The 26,805-nt window shown below is 44.3% G+C and overlaps 1 protein-coding gene across 1 annotated transcript in view; it reads left to right on the top strand.

The window, feature by feature from the left end:
* Window positions 1-1,273: 1,273 nt before the first annotated feature.
* SVIL (supervillin) overlaps window positions 1,274-26,805 on the top strand; it is a 229,567-nt gene continuing 204,035 nt past the window's right edge. Inside the window, exons 1-2 of the mRNA XM_056133483.1 lie at window positions 1,274-1,362; window positions 5,155-5,229. The gene's annotated coding sequence lies outside the window, so the exon portion shown is untranslated. The remainder of the gene's footprint in view (window positions 1,363-5,154; window positions 5,230-26,805) is intronic.

The raw sequence follows: 26,805 nt of genomic DNA, 5'->3' as shown, positions 1-26,805 counted from the left end.
TTTCTTTCCCTTCCCCCCCCCCCCCCCCCCGTCTCTCTTTCCACACTCAGTTTTGCACAGGGCTTACTCCTGGCTCTGTGCAAGGGATTGATCAGGTCTGCTATATGTGAGACAAGCATCCTACCCAGTGTGCTATCTCTCCAGCCATTCTTGAGGCTATTCTAAGAGGGTTTTAGCTTAGAATCCCAACTCAACTACTCAGTCCTCAGGTCTGCCTCAGGGAGGGCATGGAATAAAGGGGGGAGGGGGAGGAAAACAGAACCCTGGAACTTCAATCCTAGGGTCTTAAAGAGACCTTTAAGTCCCAAATGAGCTCAGTTGTGAATTGTGTATTTCCCTCATGCCCTAGTTCCTTTGTTGAAGTCCTAAGAATGAGACAATATTTGAAGCCAAGGTCTTTAAAGTGTAATTCAGGGGGAAATGATAAACACATAGACACACGCACACAGACACACACACAGACACACAGACACACAGATGCACACAGACACACAGACACACAGATGCACACACACACAGACACACACACACCCTTGGACGTCAATCCCATAGGACTAGTGTCTTTATATATATATTAAAAAAAAAGACAAGTGGGGGCCAAGAGGTAGTAGAGGGTTTAGGGCGCTGCCTGCATGCAACTAACACAACACAAATTCTACCTCAGCTCCACATATGGTCCCAGTATCTAAGGTGCCTCCAGCACCCTTAGGAAATAGCCAGGTTTTGTTCACAACCTCCCTGCCCCAGTCTCTAACATTTTACTATGGCAGCTTCATAAAAGTAATGCGCTCACCTTTAGTTTCTCTAATGAAGACTGGTGTGTGCGTGTGTGTGTGTGTGTGTGTGTTGCCTACCCAGCAAGTAAACGTCAATTATCCCTAGAAGGAAGAAGAAGAAGAGAAAAACACAGACTTTGGAAGGAAATTCAGCGTGAAAACCATCTACTGAAACAGATAAGTCGCACACTGGCTTTGGCAAGTTTAATTTTATCTTCTGCTTTGCAGATTACCTACGGAGCCCTTGACAAACTTGAACTCGCTTACTCAGCCCCACTGCCTCAGCATCACCTGGGAAGTTGTGAGAAGCAAGTTCTGGGGCTTGTTCTTGGCAGACGTCAAGAACGGGAAGGCAGCCGGGACTCAGGGGGTGGGGGAGCTCAGACAGCCGCGCTCGGTGGCCGCAGATCTGTGACGGCTCCCGAGACCAGCCGCTCCGTTCGGAAGGGGGCGGAACTTTGTCACAGTAGCAAGTGGCCGAACGAGGACGATCTCCTTGACAACTCGCCCAGAGTTCTATCCACCACAAGCTTCGCGCACGGGGTCGCGCTCAGTCGTTGCTCGGAGGGGCCTTCGGGTGTCGGAGGTAAGCGGCGCCCCCTTCGATCTCCGGGCGGTAGCGTCCCCCGAGAGCTGCGAACCCGCGACCTGCGGGGAACCCGGAGCCGCCGGGCGCGTGCGCCGGGGCGCGCCCCCGGGCCGGGCCAGAACGGGGGCGCGCCTAAGGGGTGGGTCACGCCGGCCACGCCGGCCTGGCCCGCGGTCCGAGCCACTCAGAGCGCCCGGCCGACGGCACCCGGGGGCCCTACAATTAATACCCGGCACCCGCCAGCCACCGGGACTCAGGAAAGAAGGCGCCGTCCGGGTCAGCCCTGCCCAGGCCTCTGAACTGGCAGCGCTGCCGAGAGTGGGGGCCGAAGCCGACTCCCCCATCTCACCGCCAAGGGTCTAGCCAGTACAGGGGTCCGTGCCTTCGCCGCCCCTCCCCCTGCGAGGGCCCGCGCCCGGTGTGCGCCCCCCCGGGGGCCGGGAGCCACCGAGTCCCGGGCAGGTGGGCAGGGGCAGCGGGCTCGGCTGGGGCTCCGCAGGACGCGCCCGGGAGGTGAGTGGACGCGGGGGGACGCGCTCGGTGGCCTTCCCCGCCACCCGATCCCTCTGTGAAGTTCCGTTACGAACTTGGGGGGTTCGGAGGGAGGGAGGCGGACCTGCTGGCGAGGGTGTTTACTCAGGGAAAGAGCGTGTCGGTGGGACACTCCTCCCAGCCCGGTAAGCAGGACCTTTGGCTCCATCTCCTGCCTGTGACCGCACCTGGAACGTGCCCCAAGCCTTTTCCTAGTTCTGACACCCCGGGTGGAGTTGTGCATGCGTGTGTGTGTGTGTGTGTGTGTGTGTGTGTGTGTGTGTGTGTGCGCGTGCGGCCGCCGCCTTCCCCTCCGTCCCTTTAACTCTCCTGAGCCACTGGGTACAAACTTGGGCATCGCACAGCGGAACTGCCTCTCTAGTTTTCAAACAGGACGTGTAGACACGCGTCACCCCGCTTCCCTCGGGACGCTTTTCCCGGGGGAGGAGGGCTGGTGGTTTGGAGCAGCTGGCCCTCCAGTGGCGCGACTCCGGAGGGACACGGGGACAGGTCGGGCCAGGGGTGGGGGGCTGGTTTCTTGCCGGAGCATCGCCACTGGGGAAGGGTTGGCGGATCGCCGGGCCAGGAGTGACCCGGGTAGCAGCGGGCACGGAGAGGAGGGGTCAGTGACCCCCGCTGGCCTTACTCCGCGCGTCGTCGCGACGTCTCTCCAGCCCGGTGGCCCGGCAGAGGGCGCCAGCTGGCGAGCGGCGCGCGGGCCAGCGGAGGGGAGGGGACTCGTTTGAGCCTCCAGGTAAGGAGCCTCGGGAAATCCTCGGCCAGGGCGGGGACCTGATCGTAGCCCCGGGAACCCAGGGGAGAGGGTGACCGCGGCGCAGTAAACGAAGTCGGGGCTCCGGTGCGGCCACCTCGCGGGAAGCGACAGGTCTGCGTTCCCGGAGGTGTCGGGAAGGTGAGGCTCGACGCACGGCGCGGTGGCCCGGGGCGGGGGGCAGGCAGGGGACGGGCCACGTAAGGACTCGGGCCAGCCGGGGGGCACCGCCGCCTCGCGCCTCCCCCGGGGAACGGGAGGTGAGATCAGCTTTGCGGCTGGGGCGCTCCGGGCCGGCCGGGGGGTCCCGGCGGGAGCTCGGACGCTGCTAGCCCGGAGGGGGCGGCCGATGCCCGCGCCGCGGGGTCCCCGAGCCCTAACAAAGGCGCGGCGCTGCCCGGGCTTCCACCCACTTCCGTCCCGGGCGCGGCCCGGAGCGCGCGGCCCGGAGATGCGAGCAGGCTCAGGATTTCCCTCGGCGGAGTTTCGGGAAGTTACTTTGCGCGGTGGCCCGTTACGCCGCGAGGAGGGGCGGGCCCGAGGGGGGCGGCCGCGGCTGTCCGTGTGCATGCAAAGCCGCGACGCCACCCGTTTCCTCTCCCGAGGGCCCGGGCGAGCGGCGGGGCCAGCGGGGGCGCCGGGGTCCCTTCCTCCCCCGTGCCAGGGGCAGGGCCCGCACGGGTTTGAAGTTACCCGCGCCCGGCCCGCCGGCCTGCGGGTCCCAGGTGACAGCGCGCAGCTCTCCCCTGGCACCCCGAGTGGAGCTCTCCAGATGGCGGTAATTGCATTACCGTCAGCGGGAGGGGGGCCCCGCGGCGGCTCCTGTCCAGGCCGCAATCTGGGTCAGGTGCGGGGTTAAGCGCTTCCGGCGTTGGCGTTACAGTTCTTGTGAAGTCTGACAGTTTATTGCAGTTTGAAGCTCCGCAGAAGGGGGAGAGAACAGCAGGGGGAAAGGAGGAGAGCTCCTGTTTCCACCCCGAGGTTGTGGTGACTTTTCACAACCCCCCCCCCCCCCTTCCCCTGTGCAGGCACCCGCGCCTTCGTGGAAATGACAGGGACCGCATCTGCGCTGCCCGCCACATGTTTGCGTGACCTGGGCGCTGAGTGAGGAGGTGCTGCGGAAGAGAAGAGAAAGCTCGGTCTTTGGCTGGCTTATGCAACCTTATCCCCCAGTCATTGGCAGATAGAATTTTTTTGTTTTCTTATCTGCCTCCAGGCTCTTTGTAGTAAGAGAAGGGCAGGAAGTGGTTTATGTGAGCGTTGCATATAAATACCCCCTTTGCGAGGATGGGCACGGTTCTGTTCTCTTCGAAAGCTTCCAGCCTCCTCCAAAGTGCTTATTTATGTTTTGCAGATTAGGAAATGTTTTGCGTTTTGGGGGTGTCGGGGTGTGGGGGAGTGTTTGGGAGAGCTCAAATGCCCGGGCCCTGAGATTTCAGGATGTTTTGCTACTCTCTGGTCTTGCTAAGCCGGAGATCACCAGGGTCCTTAAGGTGGTGCTACCAATGTGCAGGCAGAGATAGTGTTACCTGGACATTCCATTCCAAGCATGGGTCCTAACTCCTGTAGTATCACCTGACCCCAGGAAATGGATTCTTAAAAAGATTTGGGTTGGTTGCTCAACCCAATTCCTTTTGCAAGGATGTTTCCAGAGTTCCCTCTCTCCTTGCCCAATCTTCACTCTCCCACCCACAATGGCTGATTTAAGGCTCAGGTCATATATCCGCTGCAATCCCAAGGAGAGATTTGGAAACCCTTAGAATTACCTGACAACTCCAAAGAAAGTCAGAAATCGTGGGTCTTTGCTTTGGTGCTCTCATTAGGCATGTGGGCCCTGAGTTGAACACAGGCAGCAGCCCTGTCTAATTGCCCTGTTTACAAGGAGTTGCAGTTTCTTCCCTACCCAAGCAGGGGTGAATGAATATGTTTAATATGAAGTCCACCTCAGAAATAGCTGCCTGATAAGTTAAGCCCTTCCATTTTGTTTGTAAGGATCTGAGAACATGGTTTTTATCAACACATCTTTCAGCATCTTCAAGCTTAAGTTCATAAAATGAGGCTTTGGTATTACTTGTTGGGGGGGATGGGGACTCACCCGGAGATGCTCAGGCCATGATCCTGGCTCTGCATTCAAGGTATCACTCCTGGTGGAGCTTGGGGGACTAGATGGAGTGCTACGGATTGGACCCAGGTTGGCTGCTTGCTAGGCAACTGCTATACTGCTATACTATTGCTCTGCCCCCAGAGACTTCCGATATTCTTACATGTATTGCTTTCAAGATGATGTTAGTTGACTCTCTGGAATGATAGTTTGTGACTCAGAATGTCCCAGAGTGGTGCCAGTGGAGGAGACAGTGGGCATGGTAATTAAGGACAAGCCTCTGAAGGCAGAAAAGCAGGCCTTGGCTGCTGCCCCCAACCACACACAGCTTTGAAAACCCAGGAAAATTGTTCAGCCTGGCTAAACTCCGCTTTCTCTCTTCTAGGACAGAGAGAACACTGTCACAGCAGACACTCCTGATTCCAAACATGCAGGATTAAGCTTGATCATCCAGAAGAAGGTACTTATCACCAGAGGCTAGCCCCAGGCTGCTGAACACATGCTAGCGAGTCAAGCAGATTTAAGAAATCTGTCTTCCCTTTTCTTTGGGAAGATTTAAGAAATCTTTGTCCTAAGAGGTGAAATTGTTGAACTTGTTAGTCTTAGTTAATACTATCGTATAGTATGATCTATATTTATTACTGTTTTTTGGTTAGGAAATGAAGGAGGGAGTGTTGGTAATGGATGGAAAACTTGGTCTACTCTTAAAGGAATTTCTGAGGGACTTCGAAACTTCCGGGTATCCCTCCACATTACACCGCTGTATAATTTTGTGGCCAGCCCTCCAGTCATTTCTATTTCCTTTAAATTTGAATCCTGATCACTGAAATGACAGGACTGGAGAAAGTGAGAGGGTGATCAAAACCAAACTGGAGAAAAGTGTTTTCTTTGCTCATTGACGAGCCAATTTGAACACTTAAGGAAACTATCTGCTTCAGCAAATAGTTTGGTAAGAGGCATCGTGTGTGTACTAGCCAAATCAATTCCTGTTTAAGGGAAAGCCACCAAAGTGAGAGAAGAAGGGAGGAAGAAAAATGTGAAATAATCTATAAAAAATATTTGCGCAAATATGAAAGCTTTATATCTGAAACTTGCTCATCTAACTTTTATTTATATAGTTTGAGGTTTTTTTGGTGATGCCATGGGCCACAGTCAGAACTTCACACATGTGTAGCATGTAATCTAACACTGAGATCAGCTCAGAAACTGGTGGAACAGTCAATGCTGCTAGCTAGTTCATGTGAAGGTTTTCAATTCAGCAAATATAATTGACTGGAGAACTAGTTTCTTATACTATGGCAGGTAGAGGTGGTTTTTGAGTAGTTTTTGCTTTTGCTTTTACATTCTTTTTTCCTGTTTTGCCTGTGTTGTGTATGTGTGTGTGTGCACATTTGTGTTGGGAAGAAGATCAAATCCAAAGCCTCATATATGCAAAACACACACTGCCCTGTAGTCACATCCATGGCCATGCATAACTCCATGATGGGCTCCATTATGGGCTCAAGAGTTGAAACCTTTTGTCGTCAAAACACCTCTCCTGGTGGTGGTGAAAGAAATGTGGGACTGGAATACAGGAATATGGGTAGTAGCTGCCATTTAAAGCCTTGAAAAAGGGTTGCATTTGGGTATGAAATGCAGCTCCCCAGCTCCCAAAGAGGCAGCGTGTCTAACCAAGAGACAGCATGCATAAGGTTAGTTGCCAGGTTCCTGCTTTGGGCATCTGCTCCCTTCGTAGCCACTTGTTGCAGGAGACTGGGAAGAAGGAAGCAGCTGCTGGGCATGCGCCAGACCTGTGCGGCGCTGCTGCTTCCATTGTGGAGAAGATGAACAGGCAATGGTTATTTCGGATCACATAGCAGCTTGTTCAAAAGCATCTTGCATTCCCCAGCTGTTCACAACTTCTTTGCATATGGGAGAGAACTTGCCAGCTGCTGGGGCAACTGTACTTACATTTGCTGCTTTTGTGTCAATAACCAAGGAAGGTAAAAATCTCCCTCCACTCTTTGTTAAATTGGAGCCATTGTAAACAGTCTTATTTATTGTTATGTCACTGTTACTCCAAATATGGTCTGTCTGGGCAGAGGCTTTGAAGAGAAATGCCAGAATTAACATTTTTAGGGACACTTTCCCCCCACTGTGGGTTAACTAGCATGTATAGCTTTCCCAGATTTAAAATGATGGCTGTGTTTACATTTCATCAATTAACAAAGGAACAGATCATCTGGTCTAACATTAATGGTTTGGTCTAATGCTAAAGTGAAGTGTTGTTTTTATTTCTGTTGCCAAATGAATCAGGCTTATTTGTAATTATTTTACTGCATGAAATACATGGATACGACCATGTGCATCTGATAATTTTTTGTTGTTGTTTGGAGAAGATCAGATTATTTTTCCTCTGTTAAAAGGTGGAAGGTATTTTGCTGTTGCTCCTTATCTTCCATCCCTGAGAAGAGTTTCTAAGAAGTTGTTACATGTCCAAGATGTTTTGGCTCTTTGATTTAATTCTGCAAATCTTAACATGGAGTGTTTACAATGCAGTGAGGCTGAAGAACCTATAAAAGATGAATAAGGGCTTGGGCCGAGCCCTGGATGGACGCCCAGTTCAGAAATAACAGATACAAACAAATACAAGAGGAGAACTCGGCTGGAGGCAGCCTGTTTGACTGAAGGGACCTCTTTAGGCACCTTTTTATGTAATCACGTCACTGTTGTAATCCTGTCAGCTCAAAAAAAGCCAGAGTAGCAAGTTCATGTGCCAATAAAAAATGGGGAGCATCTGAATCCAGGCAGATAGAAGAGGCATTATTGGTTTATCAAATTTGGAATGCAGATACTGAGAGAGAAGGTCTTTATGTTTCTGAGACACCTCCTTCCTCTCTAATCACCCCACACACACTGCTCCCCAACAGTGTCCCAGTATTCTAAGTATTTTGCCCCCCAATGGATGCAAATGTTTTTTTTTAATTGCCTACTAGTAGCTCAAACATAAATCACAATCCTTATTGGGATTCGTTCAACTTCAGTCCTTTTGTTTTGTAAGAGGTAATAAAATAAACCATAATCACTTGCACAAGTCTAAAACCCTCTGACTCAGTCTCATCTAAGTCAGGGGCTCTTATTCTGGAAACTGCTGCGGTGGCTATAGATCCCAGAGCTGCTCCAAGCTACTGAGTTCACCCGCAATTCTGAGCACATTAATCCTCCTCTGGGCTCTATTGACACACTCACGGATCTTTGACTTCATCCCTTTCTCGAAGTCATGTTAGATCTTTACAATGTCGGCTCACTTGTAGTCACTTCTCCTTACCATTTTCACCTAAAATTGAAAGAGCTCTCTAGGCTTTTCAGCACCTGAAAGCTGGGATCTCGTTTGCTGAAGGGGAAACTGAGGCCTTTTGATTTGAGAATCTTTGGTTACAATGAGAAGTAAAATCTCCTGACTCCAAACTCAGCACTCTCACTGACTGAAACTTGGAAGGATCAATTGCTACCACACTAGCGGCTGACTCCCTTTCTTCCAGAGGCTTCCTTTGTGTGCAAGGAACTGCAGTGCCCAGACTGTATCACCAGGATAAGTCACTTAGTACATTTCCCTATATGGTTGTTCTCTTATGTTTTAAGTCTCATCCCTAGTACTGCTGTGAGCTTTCTGGCATGCAACTGTTCTTCCTAGCACGTACACACACACACACACACACACACACACTCACACACTCACACACTCATGACTATTGAATCTCTTCAACCAAAATGCATGCACGCACACACAGACATGCCCAACGATGAGTAGGGGACCTATCCTCTTCCTCCAATCAGCCCATCATCTTTCAGAAGAGTGTGAGGACAGCACCGACCTGTGTTTTCCTGTCCAGTGGTGGGAGTGCCTCTTGATTCTTGCTAGACTCATATGGACTGTCAGTGTTGCACTGTCTCCGCCAGGAATGTCACTCACACCAGAGCACATGCTTCTCATGTGGGAGGCTCTGGGTCCCATTCCCAACACCACAGAAACTACTAACTCTCCTCATGATGAGATTGCTGGACAAGGAGCTGACTCAGCTTGGTCTTGGCGACCATGGGACTCTGCCCCATGACACTTTTCAGAGATTCGAAACACCAACTATTTCCCTGCAGAGAGAAGAAGGTGGGGGAGCTTTGGCAGTGCCTCCACCAGGACCCCTGCCTTTGCTCAGGACTTCTGGAATATTCCTTGTGCAGCCACAGGTCTCCTCCACAGACCCCATCCTTCATCCACTCCCCCCACCCTCCGCCACCCCATCCCCAGTAGACCCCGCCCCACTCCCTGACTTTGGCAGCTCCCTCTCTACATTCTGGAACCTTTTGTTGTCTCTTTGACATGCTGCCCTGCTCCTGGTCTGTTGCTGCTGCCTGGCCACCTCCTGGCAGTCCGGGGTTTCAAGTGTCTTAGGGACACTTTGCCTTGGATGCCCTTATCTCCAGCTGTCATTGGTGTTCGATTGCCTCCCTGCCACCCCCAGTCTGCTCTTTGACATGGGGTAAGTTTCCCCCTCACTGTCCTTCTAGTTGCTTCTGCCAATAATTCCTCCTCTGGCTCCTGGGCTGCTGAGGCCGCGCCTTTGTGTCTGCACTTTCCCAGGCTGTCCCTCGTGTGTCTTTGTTTCTCTTGGGGCTGCTGCTCTTTCCGTCTCTCCTTTCCCTTTCCCTGGTGTCAGACAGTGCGTCTGGTGGGCGAAATTGGCTCTTTCCCTTTTGTCTTTTCTTCCCCACGATGGCAATTCTCTCTGCATTTGCGCAGAGTTCTTTCTGTGGGACTGTCGCCTCCACATGGCATGATCATTACTTTACACACATGCTCGGAATTTTCATTTCTTTTTGTTTGGGGGCCATATCGAGTGGTGCTTGGGGCTTACTTCTGGCTCTGTGCTCAGGGTCGAGGGACCTTATGGGGTGCCAGTGTTGGCTGCATATGCCAGACGTGTTGGTGTCTTAACCCCTGGACTGTGTCTCAGGCCCCTCAGGTTTTTTTCAAGAGGCAAATTTGCTTTGAAAAGACAGTTCAGTGGAACTGGGACATGGAAACACCCGTTTTGAAACTGGTCATTTCAGGGCATTGCCGAGGCCTGAACTTGGGTAGAAAACACATTTTGAAATTGACTTTGGCTTTCCTCTGGCATGGCTTACCTGGAAAGTTGGTGAAACACAAGCTCCTTTTGGATACTTTCCCCTGGCAAACAGAATTGCCCACATACACAGCAGAATGACTGTTGACCTCCCTTCCTTCGTCCCTGCCCCCAATGATATTTTCAAAGAGATCTTGGAACAGAGCTGAGTTGGTGCTTTGTGACCAGTCTGGCTTATGTGTAAGTCAGAAAGACTGCTAGTATCGAGACAGTGCTGAAGACATTTTGTTCCAAAACCTCAGTGAGAGCATTTCCTAGTAGAGATTCTTGGCTCAGAAAGCATGCTAGAAGGTAGACCTAGCAGATCCTGGACTGAGTGGCTCCAATTGAGGAAAAACTGTTTGGCTCCAGAAAGCTTGGGTTACCCCAGGGTCCCCAGCTTTTAAAGCTCCTAGTGTATGTGTGTGTGTTTGTGTGTGTTTGTGTGTGTGTGTGTGTGTGTGTGTGTGTGTAGTGGGGGGAGTGTTGGGGGGGCTTGTTGTGGTAACTGTCTTATTTCCCATGGGCTCTGGAGCTCTCTGCTTGGCCCACAGTGACTCTTTCCTAAAACTTTGTATGTACTCACTATTGAATTGAAATTTCTCCCTATTCCCCCCACCCCCACATCTGCTCCCCACTGCTTTTTGTAAGTTGAGGTGAGGGATGCTTACCTGCACCAGAAAGTCATTTTGATTCTTTAATTCCCCCTCTTTCTTGCTCCTGTGTATCTGGGAGTGTCTTTACAACCCTGGGATGGGAACTTATGGTGGTCCAGGCTGACGCTTAGCCAGGAATCTGTCTTTTCTCACTGATGCTGCTGCAGTCTCTTGTGGTCAATAGATTCTGCAAACCTTATTAAGTTAGCCATGGTGAAACATCTGAAGAAAGTTTTTGAACTTGGAATTATATAGAAAATAATGAAGGCAGTTACAAAATTTGTTCATTTGTTGAGCAAATATTTTTTAACATATGCTGTGTGTGCGTACATGTGTGTGTGTATGTGTACCTTTATACTTGTGGTATGGGTATGCATGCTTTGTATTGGAAATACAGAGTGAATCCTGGCTTCAGGGAGCTTACAATCTGAGAGATATTTGCAAGCATCAATCACTGCACAGGAAACACAATAAATGGAAGGGGTGAGTGGGATGGCCAGGGTGGTGGGGCTGTTACTACTAGTAGCATTCTGGATTATTGGTTAGAGGTTATGTCTCAAAGTATAATATACCATCTTATTATATATCATGTTCTATGCTATTTTATTGTATAATAGATAGTATTCTGTTGTACTGTGTAATAGAATTGGGCATTGAAGTGAGGCTCTTGAGCACGGAAGGGATGTGCCCTGCCACTTGAGCTGTCTCCCCAGTCCTGCGTCCTGTGCTGACTGCATTTGGTGGCAGGCAAGCTGTCTTGTTCTGTCCAGCTCTTTGAATCAGCACAGTCTGAAAAGTGAAAGCCTAGATTCTTTAGGTAACTCAGGGAAAAACTAGTAGATTCTGAGTTTGAATGTAGAGTTTGAATGTAGATCCTGGTCATCAACTGTATGACTATGAGAACTATCAGTTTCTTCCCAGGTTCATGCCTTTTCTACTGTCCTATGTCAATTCATGTTTGTCATGAAGAACTCAGGGTCAATTTGTAAAGGATGATTCCTCAAGTTGGGAATCTCTCTCTTTTTTTTTTGACCCCAGAATTATCCACTTGACTGCTGAAAAGAAAAATTATCATCATGTACATCTGACATTTGAGTTTCCAGGAAAAAGAAAAACATGTTCTATGCTTGGCAAGAAAATTATATGGTAGAAGAATGTTTGGGTTGATTATTTATGTAAACCCAACATCTGTGTCTTAAAAAAACTTCCTCATCATTTTTTAAAAAAACTAAAAGCTTTCACCACTTGTTTTTTTTTCCCCTACACTTGATTCTCACACAGTATTGGAAGAACACAAGTTACAGCAGGCGATGGAAGTGCTTTTTACTTCCATGAAAAAATTAGTTCCATCTCCAGTGTCTAGGTGGCTTAAAAAAAAAAAAACTTGGGGGAAATTGCAAACATCTTGTGAAAGCTTCTCATTATTATTATAATTTTGAGGCCAGTTCTAGGTTCATATGGTAGCACCCTTTATTCATTTATCAGGGTCTGGTATACTTACACTCACAACCCCATTTGTGTATCTCTCTTTTTTCCATGAAGGACATTTCCAATGCACACTTTCTTCTCCATCACTTTCATATCAGCTAGAAGTTGGCTAAAAAGTCAAGTGAGAAAGTTTCTGTTCATTTCATTGCCCCATTTCCTGACGGGATTGGACGTTTTCTTCTTGTAGAGCCTCACATGCTTAGAGAAAAGGTATCTGGGATGGAGAAAGGAACACTAAGTGATTGATGCTTGGAGGGGTCTCTCGGGATGGGAGATGTGCTCTGAAAGTAGAGTATGGGCTAAACATGATGGCCACTTACTTCCTTTATTGCAAGCCATAACACCCAAAAGGAGAGAGAGAGTAAATGGGACTGAGGCAGGGGCCGGGGGGGATGAGGTAGGGGTAGTGGGAGGGTTACCAGGAACATTGGTGGTAGATAGTGGGCACTGGTGGAGGGATGGGTACTTGATCATTGTATGACTGAAATGTAATCATGAAAGTTAGTAAGTCTGTAATTATCTCACAGTGATTCATTAAAAAAAAAAAGTCAAGTGAGCCTGAGAGATAGTATAGTTAGAGGGTAGGGCATTTAGCCTTATATGCAACCAACTAAGGTTCAATCTCCAGCATCCCCCAAGCATTTCCAGGAGTAATTCATTAATGCAGAACCAAGAGTAACCCCTGAGCATTGCTGGGTATGGCCAATCCCTGCCTACACACACACACACACACACACACACACACACACACACACATACACACACACACACATACACACACACACACGTGAAAATCAAGCACTGCATTTGCATAATTTTAAAATCATCACCCAACCCGTTTTCTTTTCCAAACCATCTCTCCCACTGAAAAAAAATCCTTTTTCTCAAATTTACATGAGTTGCTGTTTCCCCTTATTGTTCTTTCTAAGTGTCTTTGGCTTTGTGTGCTAGGGGCAACTGGGGAGAGTTAAAGATCTGGGGAAGGGTAGCCTCCATTGTATTTAGACTCAAAGAATTGGTTGTCAGCAAGTGTCCATGACATGAGGGTACTTGAAGATTTAATATTTGTCAGTTTTAATATAATTGAGAGAATGGCATTCTAGCACATATTCTAGCACAGCAGGTAGGGCGTTTGCCTTGCATGCAGCCAACTGAGTTTGATTCCTCCGTCCCTCTCAGAGAGCCAGGCAAGCTACCCAGAGTACCCCGTCCACATGGCAAAGCCTGGCAAGTTCCCTGTGGCATATTCGATATGCCAAAAACAGTAACAACAAGTCTCACAATGGAGACGTTAACAGGTGCCCACTTGAGCAAATCGATGAACAACAGGAGGACAGTGCTACAGTAACAGAGAGAATGGAGACAGTTTAAAAGTTGAAAAATAATTCATAGTGTGAATGAATTTTCCTTTTTTAAGATGCTGATGATAATGTTTATACATACTGAGGAGCATTTTGTTTGTTTTGGGGTCACACCTGACAGCGCTTAAAGCTTACTCCTGGCTCTGCACTCAGGAATAACTCTTGCTGGGACGTGAGGAACCAGATGGGGTACTGGGACTTGGATGTGAATTGACTGTGTATAAGGCAAGCACCTTACAGCTACACTATCTTTCTGGCCCCCTGAGGAGCACTTTTGCATGGAGAACAACCTCTCTAGATTCACAAATCTTGTGTCACTTAATCACAAAGCACTGTACGCAGTTGATAGTCTATCATTTCACAGATGAGCAATGTGGAAGCCCAACAAGGTTAAGTTCCTGAACAGAATCATTTATCTTGTGGTTGGAGGGGGGAAATTTGAATCTAGAACTTCTAACTCTGGAGTAGGATTTACTTTCCAGTGCATGAAACCTGTAAATAAATGGTGGCCATATTGCTCTGAAGGTCATATGAATGGCAATCAGAAGTTGGGAATTAGATGTTTTTCAATAGTGATGTAGTAAAAAATTTAAGAGTAAAACTATTACATTAGAGTTGGCTTTAGAGATAGGGTTCAAATATTTTCTTATATTTTAGTAAAGACATTTGTTGTCCCATATCTGCATCCATAGTAAAACTCCTTTTTTAAAAAAAAAAAAGTGTGCATCCTCTAAAGATCAGCATCACTGCTCTATCTCCTCCTCCTTTCTGTCGTACCCTCCTTTTATCTCTCTCTCCTCCTTTCCCATCCCCCCCACCCTTTTCCATTCTTTCCTTTCTTCTGTCTCATCAAGGTAGTAGGTTGCTGCTTGTTTTCTTAACTTTATAGCATGGTTTGGGGGAAAAGTTTGTAAAAGTATTTAGTGAAAAATTCTTACCTCTTAGAGCTTTATAATATAGATTTGGATAAATTAAAGTTTCTCTTACTGCTGTGACTTGAACACATATTTTTAGTAACAATTTGGGGGATTTTTGAATTTTAAATACTAATGATCATTGACAATATTGAGTACACAAATTGTATTGCATAATTCTAAGAAGGAGAAAAATAGCAGCGTGCTATTTCAGAGTTTTCTTCCCAAGAACCATAGTCATTGCAACTAATAACTTGCATTTAAGTACATAATAGGGTTTAACATGCATCTCATTTGAATTCTTTTTGCTCTCTGTGAGTTCAGTACAGTTTGTCTTCTTGCATTTCTTTTATAGGTGAGGAAATTGTAGGTAAGAAGACTCATGTGGCCTCACAAAGGAAAATGCTTTATTCAATACCATAAAGGAAGTAGGTAGCCAATGCTTGCCTGGAAACCATTTCTTTGTAAGAACCCCTGGCCCAGTTTTTTCATTCTCCCATGCCCATCACCCCTTTTCTTTGTTGTTTTGATAAGCAAGGTCTTCCATACCTGCTTGTGGCACTCTCTGGTGGTTAAACACCTGTTTTCTTTTCTTACTTCTACTTTGAGTCAGTGACAGATGTTAGAGATTTTTTTACAATCTAAACATAGACTTGAGAGCTTGTTTGGAGGTTCTAGCCATAGCACAGCGGTAGGGCATTTGCCTTGCATGCAGCCAACATGGCCGACCCGAGTTCAATTCCTTCACCCCTCTCGGAGAGCCCGGCAAGCTACCGAGGGTATCTCGCCCGCACGGCAGAGCCTGGCAAGCTACCCGTGATGTATTCGATATGCCAAACACAGTAACAAAGTCTCCAATGGAGATGTTACTGGGCCTGCTGGAGCAAATCGATGAACAACGGGAGGACAGTGACAGTGACAGTGACAGTGACAGTAACATAGACTTAAAATTTTCATGTTTATTTCTGATACCTGATACATTTATATCACAAATCTATCCAATGTTTTCCTTTGCTCTGTTAACCCACCAAGAGTATGAGACAACAATTGTTAAAATGCGAATTACTGCCCAAATAAAACTCTTTCTTTAGGATTAAATGGAAAAATACTGACTGAATGGTCAATTCCTAAGAATTTCAGCCAATACTTAGGAAATTCAGTGCTCAAAATAGATATTCAGGCTAAAAACATTGATGTTTGTTATATTGGTGAGATTATGCAATGAGATGTGCTTAAACTCTTCACCAGAAGTACTCACGCTGACAGTACTAGTAAGATGAATATCACTGTATCGCTGTTCATTGATTTGCTCGAGCAGGTGCCAGTAATGTCTCCATTCGTCCCAGCCCTGAGATTTTAGTATCCTCGCCTTACTCATCCTTTCCAACACTGCCGTGTTGGAGACTCTTTCAGGGTCAGGGGAATGAGACCGTTTTTGGCATATTACTGTTTTTCGCATATTGAATACGCCACAGGTAGCTTGCCAGGCTCTGCCATGCGAAGATTAATATATATATGTATACACACATATATTATGATTGGAGATATATATGTAGGATATATATGGATATATTGGATATATATGGGTATATATATTGGAGATATATATGTGTGTATATATATATGTATATATATATATGAAACATGGAAACTTTTGATTGGATACCTGACATTGGTGATGTTATCTTCTTGGATGATGATGTATATTTTATATTATTGTAAATGTACTTGAGGGATTTTATATTGGGCTAGGACATTATCTAAATAGTATCTTACAATGATCATCCTCCTATCAATTTGTACCTTAAACCTCAAGAAATTTAAATCTAAGTATTGGGGCCTAGTATTATGTACATGTCTATATGATGAACAAGTTTAGTTCTTCAACTCTATCATTCAATCTAAAATTTGTTTTAAGATTAGGTTTCCTGAAAATACCTTCTTTAATTCTCAGGATTTAGACAAAAGAAAATCAGTTGTGATAAAATGGTAAGGAGCCCCCAATTTTTTTTATATAAATTGATCTAAGTGTGTCTACTGTGGTAGTATAGATTAGAATTTACAAAATCTTAAAGTGCATGCAGGTCACTTGGTAACCTTGTTCAAACCTCTTATATTTACTGACTTCTGTCTATACTTGTTCTATTAACATTAAGAAAGCTGTATTGAAATATGTGGATCTGTGAATTTGTTTTTCTATTTGCTCTATTAGTTTTTATTACGTGTATTTGGAAACATGGGCTGGAGCTATAGCACAGCGGTAGGGCGTTTGCCTTGCACCCAGCCAACATGGCCAACTCGAGTTCGATTCTTCTGCCCCTCTCGGAGAGCCCGGCAAGCTACCGAGAGTATCTCGCACGCCGCACACCAGAGCCTGGCAAGCTACCCGTGACGTACTCGATATGCCAAACACAGTAACAACAAGTCTAATGATGGAGATGTTACTGGGCCCACTCGAGCAAATCGATGAACAACGTGAGGACCGTGACTGTGACCGTATTTGGAAACAGTTGTAACAGTGAGTCAATATTTAGAATTGTTAGGTTCCATTCATGAACTGAACACTCTCATAAGTGATAAGACCCCTTTATTTTTTTTTTATCATATCATAGTCATTGCTCTAAAATTCTTGTCTGATATTAGCTTTTGGGGATTGATGTGGGCTTTTTTTTCTGTCCATTTACTTGAACCACCTTGTCTTTATGTGGAAATTTATTTCTCATAGACAGCATATAGTTGTATTTATATTTTTTCAGTATGACAGATTCTGCCTTTTAAATTGGGGTAATTAAATAATTTATATTTGATACCATTATTGATAACATTTGTAGTCCAAATTCCAGTAGGCGGGGGTCACACCCACCAACTGGCCAGGTACTGGCAGAGGGACAAAGTCACGCAGGTTCCGGGGCCTAGATCTCCAAGCCTACTCGGATTTGGGCCGAGCATCCTCCACCCAGATCCTCCAAATTCCAGTAGGCGGGGGTCACACCCACCAACTGGCCCCCTGGCGCCGTGTAATCTCATCAATGGCCAAGACTCAGAGACTATAAAAACCAGCTCCCGGAACCGCGTGGCCACATTCGCGGCCCCGCGACATCCTATTATGACATCTTATTATCTCATTCCTACTTTGGACAAACTGGCAGGCTACCGAATGTAGCCTGCCTACATGGCAGAGTCTGGCAAACTCCCTGTGTCGTACCCAATATGCCACATACCAGTAACAATGATGGGTCTCATTCTCCTAAAGAGCTTTGAATATAATCTCAGGGCTAGGATGAAGGAGACGTTAGTGGGGCCTGCTCGAGGCAATCGATGATTAACAGGATGATTTGTGATTTTGTGATTGTAGTCCATCATCCTGCTATTTGATTTGTGTTTATCTGCCTTCTATCTATTTAAAATTTCCATTTGGATTGTTGCTTTTTATGATTTTTGTTTTCCTCTTTTTTGATGAGTTATCAGTTGAGTTATAGTTATTTTAGAGGTGCTTTGCAATGTATAGCATGCATCTTTTAGCTTATTACAGCTTGCCTAAAATACAGCTTGCCTAAAATCTTGAATCTTCACATATAATATAAAACCCTTACAATAGTGTGTTTCCATCATTGACTTGTTATTGTCATGAATTTTACTTTTACATATGTCATTAACACTAAATGAGTTGTTATAACTTTTGTTTTGGAAATAATTTCTCTTTCAAAGAGATTTAAATAATAAGAAAAGTTCTAAAATTGTCATTTGCAATGTTCTCCATTCCATTGTTATTCATAGTTCTCAGAGATCATTTTCCATCTACTTAAATGGTCTTTATTTAGCATATATTGTTGTGTAAGACTGATGCATACTTTCCAGTTTATGTCTCTTACAATGTCTTTACTTGCCTCTGTTTTTGAAAGATAGTTTTGCTAGATATAGAATTCTAGATCAACAGTTTCTCTCAATCATTTAAAGATTATGCTGCTCTGTCTTAATTCTTGAATTGTTTTTTGACATAAGATCAGCTTTCATGATTATTTTTGTTACTTGATATGTTTTTCCCCTTCTGTTTTATTTCTGGTTTTGGGCAATTTGTCTATGAGGTATTTTGATGTGTATTTGCTCATGCTTCTTTTGCTTGTGTTTCCTTGAGCTCTTCTTTGTTTGCTTGTTTGTGCGGCCACATCTGGTGTTGTTCAAGGATGTGGTGGTGAATATCAAATCTAGGACACAAAAAGCAGTGCATTGAGATATCACTCCAGCCTCTCCCTGTTTCTTTGGATTTATGTTTTTGTTGTATTTGGGATATTTTCAGCCTGCCTGCCCGCCTTCCTTCCTTCCTTCCTTCCTTCCTTCCTTCCTTCCTTCCTTCCTTCCTTCCTTTCTTCCTTCCTTCCTTCCTTCTGTAGGTGTACACCCATAAGGGTCCAGAGTTAACTCCTGACTCTATGCCCAGGGATCACTCCTGGTGGAGATTGGTGGACCATATGATATATTAGAGATTAAACCCATGTCAGCTACATGCAAGGCAAATTTCCTACCTATTGTGTTATTGCTCTGTAGGCAGGGACCTATTCAGTCATCATTTCTTTAAATTATTTCATTATTTCTCTTATTGCTGTCTCCTAAATAAGGGCTTCAATGATATGTATTACACATGCACTAGGATGCTTGTGCTGTTCAGTAGCTTATTTGTGCACTGTTATTTTTTCTCCTTTTGTTTTCCATTTGTAGTTTCTGTTTCTCTGTTTTTAAATTCACTTTTTTTTTCAATTTCCCTGACACTTATTCCAGCTAATATGGTTTTCACTTCACACTTTGTAGATTTTTATCTCCAAAAACTTAATGTATTCTTTTTATGATGGGGGTGGGAGGATTGAACCACATCTGGTCGTGCTCTGGGCATTCTTCTGGCTCTGCGCTCAGGGATCACTCCTGCTGGTGCTCAGGGCACCATATTGTGGTCCTGGGGATTGAACCTTAGTTGGTGGCATGCAAGGCAAGCCACTTACCCTCTTTACTATCTTTTCAACCTCTAAAATTTGATGTATTATTACATATTCATGAGTCTACATTAAATCTTGGCAATTTGCCCTTGCCCGCTAATTCAATGTATGTCTTAATTTTGTATCAGAATTTATGTTCATTATTGATTATATATTTTTGCTTCTTTCAAAACCTAGCAACTTTTGATTGGATACTTGACATTGGTGATGTTATCTTCTTGGATAATGTTATGTATTTATTTACTGTAAATGTACTTGGGCTTGCTTTGGAATATGGCTAAATTATAGTGGGACACAGTTAACTTTTCTGTGCCTTCAAAAAAAAAAAAACCAAAAACTTTTCTGTGCCTTCTTTTTAAGTGATGTTTGGTGGTCTAGAGAGGTGCTCATTCTAGGACTAATTATTCCCTTCTGCGGAGACAGGGAGGATCTGCGTGAGTATCTGTTGGACACAAGTACTATTGTTGCCTTGTCTGAATACTGTCTAATGTTATTTATAATTCTTTCTGATATTTTCCCCAACGAGTTTGTTGATTACATATGCAAATTAGCATTCAGCTTAATATTCAAGGATTACTCTGCATATTTATGGAGTTCTGTGTATCTCCAAGCTCTCCAAACTTGAGCTGCCTTCATTTTTCATGTCAGTTCTGTATGTTTAACTACCTGAGTTGAGAATAAGCTCTACTAGGCTCTTTCTGGGCTCAGCTTTCTGTGTCTTGACTAGGAAATCTCTTTAAGGCAATTTAGATAGGACAGTCATGGGTTTACATCACATACTTCCTGACGTCCTGTCTCCTGAAGATCATTATTTCATCAATTTTTGTCTGGTTTCTTTGGTTTTTTTTTTCCTTTTATCTTTGTTCTCTCCCCCAACTGATTATCTCTGGCAAAAGTATAAGTTTGTCTGTTTCCTATTACTTCATCTTGGCCAGACTTGGAATTTTTAACAAATTCTTATTCTATTCAGTAGGTTTTTAAGTGGGATTGAGAGTCTTAATTTCTAAAATTTTCAGATGATACTGATTATTCTGAAAAAAGAGTATTTTGTGTTAGCTTCTATTCCATAAAAACATAAGTTGAAGACCAGAGAGATAGTGTCTACTTGTGCACAGTGGACAGCTCTGATCTCTGGCACTGCAAATGGTCCCTCACGTACTGCCAAGAGGCATCCCTGAGCATCAAGCCTAGAATAAGCTCTGAGCACTGAGCACTGCTGGATATGGCTCCCTCTCCACAACTAATGTGACTCAAATTAAACGTAAAATTTTGGTGTTTGAATTGAAAAAATAAAAAACATAAAATGAATTTATATCATATACATTTTAACTTGGTTTACCCAGAGTATTATCTTAGGATATGATCAGTATGCAAATACTGGTGATATAGCTTCTTTCATTTTTATTTTACTGCCATGAAATTTGTTTGAGTTATATTGATCTAAATAGCGATAGCATAGCAATAGCACAGTGATAGGGCATTTGCCTTGCATGCAGCCAGCCCGGCCGAGCCGGGTTCGATTTCTCCTCCCCTCTCAGAGAGCCCGGCAAGCTACGGAGAGTATCTCGCCTGCACGGCAAGGCCTGGCAAGCTACCCATGACATATTTGATATGCCAAATACAGTAACAAGAATCTCAAAAAGGAGACGTTACTGGGCCCGCTAGAGCAAAATCGATGAACAACAGGAGGACAGTGTAATATTGATCTAAATTCAGAAACTACATTTTTATCTGATAGTCTTGGTCATATGTATATTTCATAAAATTTAATATGAAAAATAAATTTGCATAACCAACTTTCAATTATAGTTGACTTTTCCAATGATCCAAATGTTAAAATGTGAGTTTCCTTTAATGTTTTCATCCAAATTGTCAAAACTAAATTATCCTTTTGAATGGTTTGATTTGACTTTTTGAAAAGAAAATATATTTGTTTTAAGTTACAAATTTAAAGTTATGTTAATTTATTAACTTATGTCAACATAGATTTAGTAACATCAAACCAAAAGGTAATATAAAAAATGAAAACCAGTGTTAATTTTATCAATATCAATAGAACTAAAATTTTTTTCTTATATGTTTTGAAGGCAATTTTTATAAGACTCATAATTCAATTAATTTTTCTGTGTTTTGGTATAAGATACAAAACTACATAAAACAATTATTCTGTACTTTTCTTAAAGAAAGTGTTAATCTTGATATAAATTTTTATGCTTGTCTAGCTATGTCATAAATAAAGCTTTTCTTTTCCTTGGAGCTTCCAATTTAGGTTGTGCAGTATTTTTGAGGAAACATAAATCAAACTTCCATTTTTTTGGTCTTTATATAGTATTTGGCAAGTATTCATTGTCGTTGAAGAAAAATGTTGAGTTAGAGTTCACTGTACATTGAATCTTTGAAAGACTCTTCCACTGAGGAAGGACATAAAATTATTAAATTGATTGCCTTTGACTTAACAATTCTATGAAGGTGACAATTCAAAGTACTTATCTATCAAACAAAAATTAATAACCAGGACAGTTTTTATAGATGTGCTTCTAAAAACCAACTGCGGATTATACTACAAAACAGAATGAAGCATTAATAGAAACACTAGTTTTGTAATGAAAATTTAGTCAGTTTGTATTTTTGATCCTTATATAGCTTAAATGCTTTTTCTTTACTTATGTCTAGCTAAAATAATTTGTTGACAGATATAAAATACTCTCAACCATCTGGGCAATAAGCTCAGGTTTTGTAATCTATGAATGATGTTCACAGATATGTGAACATATTTTTATAAATTTAGAAGCTTCTTGCTTTTCTTGCTTTGTTTTGTTTTATGTTTGGGGGGTCCACACCTCACTGTGCTAAGGGCTTACTCCTGGCTCTGTACTCAGGGATCATCATGATGGTAGTTGGTGAACATGCTGGGTGCTGGAAATTGAACCTGCAAGCAAGTGCCATACCCACTGTATTCTCTCTCCAAACCCCAATTTAGAAATTTATTGAAATAGAAATATGCCCAAAGTCTAGCTGGGTAGGGCAATAGGGCAATGTCTCCTATTGAAATAGAATGATATCCGAGGTCTAATGTCTCAATGTCTCATATGAGTCCCATAGATGACTCACCTAAAACTGAAAAAAAAAAAAAAGCTTCCTGTGATGTAATTTTTTTTTTTTTTTGCTTTTTGGGTCACATCTGGCGATGCACAAGGGTTACTCCTGACTCTGCACTCAGGAATTATCCCTGGTGGTGCTCAGGGGACCATATGGGATGCTGGGACTCGAACCCGGGTTGGCCGCGTGCAAAGCAAACACCCTACCCGCTGTGCTATTGCTCCAGCCCCAGATTATGTAACTTTTTTTAGTTTATCTTAAATATTATTAGAAAAAACTTATTTTTCATGGGCAGTTGTTTAATTGTACTATTAAAAACCTTTCACTTTGGGGTGGGGAAGATAATACAGGGATTAGGGCATATGTATGCACAGGGTTCAATCTCTGTCACCAGTTGACCTCCTGAGTATCACAAGTTGTAGCCCTGGAAATCCTTGAGTGGGCCCTTGGTGGTCCCAGCACTGCAGAGCTGGAGCAGGCTGCATCGTTGGGTGCTAGCACTGAACCCCCAGCCCAAATGACTGATTATTGTAAAGAGAGGCCCTGGGAGGACATGCCAAAACAAAAACAGCTTTCACTCCCCCCCCCCCTTTTTTATGTAGGAGTATTATTCAGCCATTGATTAGGCTGATTGAATTGGGCATGAACTACACGTTAATGTTTTTTTTCTTTTTTATAATTTTATTTATTGAATCACCGTGAGAGCAGTTACAAAGCTTTCGGGTTTAAGTCTCGGTCATGCAATGAAACACCGTCCCTTCACCAGTGCCCATTTTCCAGCACCAAAAAACCCAGTATACCCCCCATCCCACACTCTCTCCCTACCTGTGGTGCATATGATTTCCACATTATTCTCTTTCTACTTTGATTACATTCAATATTTCGACACCAGACCCACCATTATTATTTGGGATTTTACCCCAACACTCAGATCTGCTGAAAAGGTAACATTAGACAATTTGTTTTCTATTGCTGATTATGAATAACATATGGTGTCGCGTGGCCACAGTGTTGGCTGCATGATTTTGGAATTCTGAAATTTTAACATTTAAATCTTTAGTGATTTCTGCGAAAACCTGCTGGGTTCTGAAATTTGTCTCTGCGTCTCTTTGATCATGGTCATTAGGCAGCTTGATCAGAAGCCAGAGAGGCTGTTCATGGGCAGCAACTCGGGGTCTCGTTGGGGTGGGGAGGAAAGGGTCAGCTCCACCCCCATCCTGTGAGACCTCGCAGGTCTCATCACTGAGGGCTTTAGCCTGACTGTCCAATGGCCTCTGAGGGTGGTGGCCACTGAGCCGCCAGGGGGAGCAGGCCAAGGCACGAAACCTATTCTCACTTGGGATGGCCCGGAGCCTGTAACCTACTGCAGGGACTGGATGCATTTCTGCCAAAAGCCACTGAATTCCGAGATTTGTTTCTGAGTCTCTGGGATCATGGCCATTAAGCTGCTTGATCAGGAGCCAGAGAGACCATTTGTGGGTGGTGACTTGGGGTCTTATTGGGGCGGGGAGGAAAGGGCCGGCTCCACCCCCATTTTGTGAGGCCCTGCATTTCTCATCACCGTTGGCCCAAACCTGACTATCCAATGGCCTCTGGAAGATGGTAGCCACCGAGCTGCCAAGGTGGAGGGACAACACCCTTTGCTCCCTGGGTAGTCCAGTGCTGGTAACCCATTGTGAGACTGAATGCATCTCTGCCAAAAGCTGCTGGGTTCCGAGATTTGTCTCTGAGTCTCTGGGATCAGGGCCATTAAGCAGTTCGATCAGGAACCAGAGAGGCCTTGCCTCCAATTCTATAGCTGAGCCAGAGGTGGTTTGTGGGTGTGTCTCCCACATACCTAACTTTTGGCCATTTACTTTCTTGGTAAACTTTGCCCCACGTTTTTGGGGTCTGGCCAAAGGCATAGCAGAAATTTTGGGGTATCTGGAAGTCTGAAGGCACCATCAGGCTGCTGATACACTCGCCTCACAGGTACAGATTGACCTGCTGGCGGCACCATACCCCCAAGCTTTCACTTTTTGTGAAATTTCTTTAAAAGAATTTTAACCACACTGACAGTATTTGGAGGTTATGCCAGTTTGGTGGTCACTCCCAGCCATGCTCAGGAGACCATCTGGGACTGAGAATCAAACCTTAGTCTCTGTCATAAAATGTGTGTGTGTGTGTGTGTGTGCGTGTGTGTGCGTGCGCACGCGTGCATGTGTGCCAGCCCTTTGAGCCATCCCCTCAACTCTGGAATATCTTTTAAAAACTTTCCACATAGTTTCTTACAAAATTTTCTTTAGGAAATAATCATTTTTTTTCCATTTTGTAAAAAATCTCTGTTATTATTGTTCAACATAGAAGATATTTTATTGCTGGCTGATATATTAGTCTTGGACTTTTAAGAAGTAAGTAAAAGGGATGGAGTGATTGCACAGCGATTAGGGCATTTGCCTTGCACGTGGCCGACCCGGGTTTGATTCCCAGCATCCCATATGGTCCCCTGAGTACCGCCAGGAGTAATTCCTGAGTACAAAGCCAGGAGTGACCCCTATGCATCGCTATTTTCTTTATTTTCAAAAAGAAAATAAAAGAAGTAAGTAAAAACATTTTTGATGCCTATTTGATAATAATTTGAGGTAATTAGCCTCATTCATTTTTTACAGACCCTTAAAAGTAAAATTAGCATCACATTTATTATGAAGAGGGTCCAGAGAGATAGCAGAGCGGATAGAGTGTTTGTCTTGCACCTGGCCAACAATGCATTCAATCTCTGACATTCCATATAGTCTCCTGAATACATTACCAGCAGTAATTTCTGAGCATGGATCCAGTAGTATCATGTGTGTCCCTGAAACAAAACATAATATTATTATGTCTTAGTTAAAATTGTCTCTAAATATATAGTCTACTTTGTTATATTTGCTCTTGGATACATGTATAGAGTTTTAAAACACATTACTCTGCCATAATAAATTTCAGAGATGGAGCAATAGCACAGTGGTAGGGCATTTGCCTTACAAGCGGCCAATATGGCTGACCTGAGTTCGATTCCTCCGCCCCTCTCGGAGAGCCTGGCAAGCTACCGAGAGTATCTCGCCCGCATGGCAGAGCCTGGCAAGCTCCCCGTGAATATGCCAAACACAGTAACAACAAGTCTCACGATGGGGACGTTACTGGGCCTGCTCGAGCAAATCGATGAACAATGGGAGGACCGTGACCGTGAATAAATTTCAATCGCCATTTCTCATGACATTAAAATTTTTTTTAATTTATTGGGTCACATTCAGCAATGTTCGAGGCTTACTTTCGGCTCTGCACTGAATGATCGTTCCTGATGTGTTCATGGGGGACCATATAGGGTGCCAGGGTTCAAACTTGGCTTGACTGTATGCAACAAAAGTGCCCTCCCTGCTATACTGTCTCTCCAGACTCCCATTTTTGCTTTTTTACTTCCTTCAGTCCCTTATTTTTTTTCTTTATTGCTCTGATTCTAGCACTATCTTTGTATATCACTGTGTGGTGTTCATGTACTGACTTCCTTCAAATGAGAAAGTATGACTATTTGTTTTATAAACTAGAGATGTAATTTAGTTGTTTTAATTAAAGCAAGCACTACCAATTATGATTTATATAACTATTGCTGTAATATGCTGCCTGTACAGAGGATGCAAATCGCATCACTGTGTAGAACACAATAATTTAAACCGAATCATTTTATTACCACCAAGTACAACAGTGATGTGTTTCTGTGCAGACCCATTCACTGCAGCACCCCAATAAGTTCTGTACTAGTGCAGCAAAGTGCCACAGAGATGTAGTTGTGTTTAATGAAAAATTAGCTTGCACTGATTCCTTTTTCATTTTTTTGTGAAGCAAGATAGTTTTCATTGAAAATTACTAAGAAAAATATTAGGGAGGAGAGAGAGAAGTGTGTGCTTAAGAGAGAACACTCACTTCTCCAGAGTGGAAATAGGCAAGCAAAGAAACATTGAGACAAGCAAGCAAGATTTGTATTCAAGGGAGAACACTGGCTTGAAGAGCAAGTTGGCTTCCATTTTTTAAAAAATAAATAAAATCAGTTGAAATTCAACAGTTGGTTCCTCAATAGCACTTGCCCCGTTTCAGGTTGGCTTTTGTGGTCAGTGACTCTTGTATTAGACAGGAGCTCTTTGCACTGAAATCTAGGGTCCATCTAGATGGGTTCTCACTTTTCTCAACAGCTTCCTCCTTGTCCAGTCCTGTAGCGTCCAGGAATTTTAAGAGAGCAGCAAAGGAAGCCTCGTATAATTAAGTGGTCTCAGAAGGATCTGATGACCATGTCTCAAGGATTGGATGACTTCCCACAGTGTTAGGCCTGAGGACAAGTGTCGGGGCACAAATGTTGACCTCAGGGACAGTTTGTGT

The sequence above is a fragment of the Sorex fumeus genome, unplaced genomic scaffold (genome assembly GCF_029834395.1).
Source record: "Sorex fumeus unplaced genomic scaffold, SorFum_2.1 ptg000007l, whole genome shotgun sequence".
Classification (NCBI taxonomy): Eukaryota; Metazoa; Chordata; class Mammalia; order Eulipotyphla; family Soricidae; genus Sorex; species Sorex fumeus.
The sequence above is the reverse complement of the archived record's forward strand: the minus strand, read 5'-3'. Positions and strand labels throughout refer to the sequence as shown.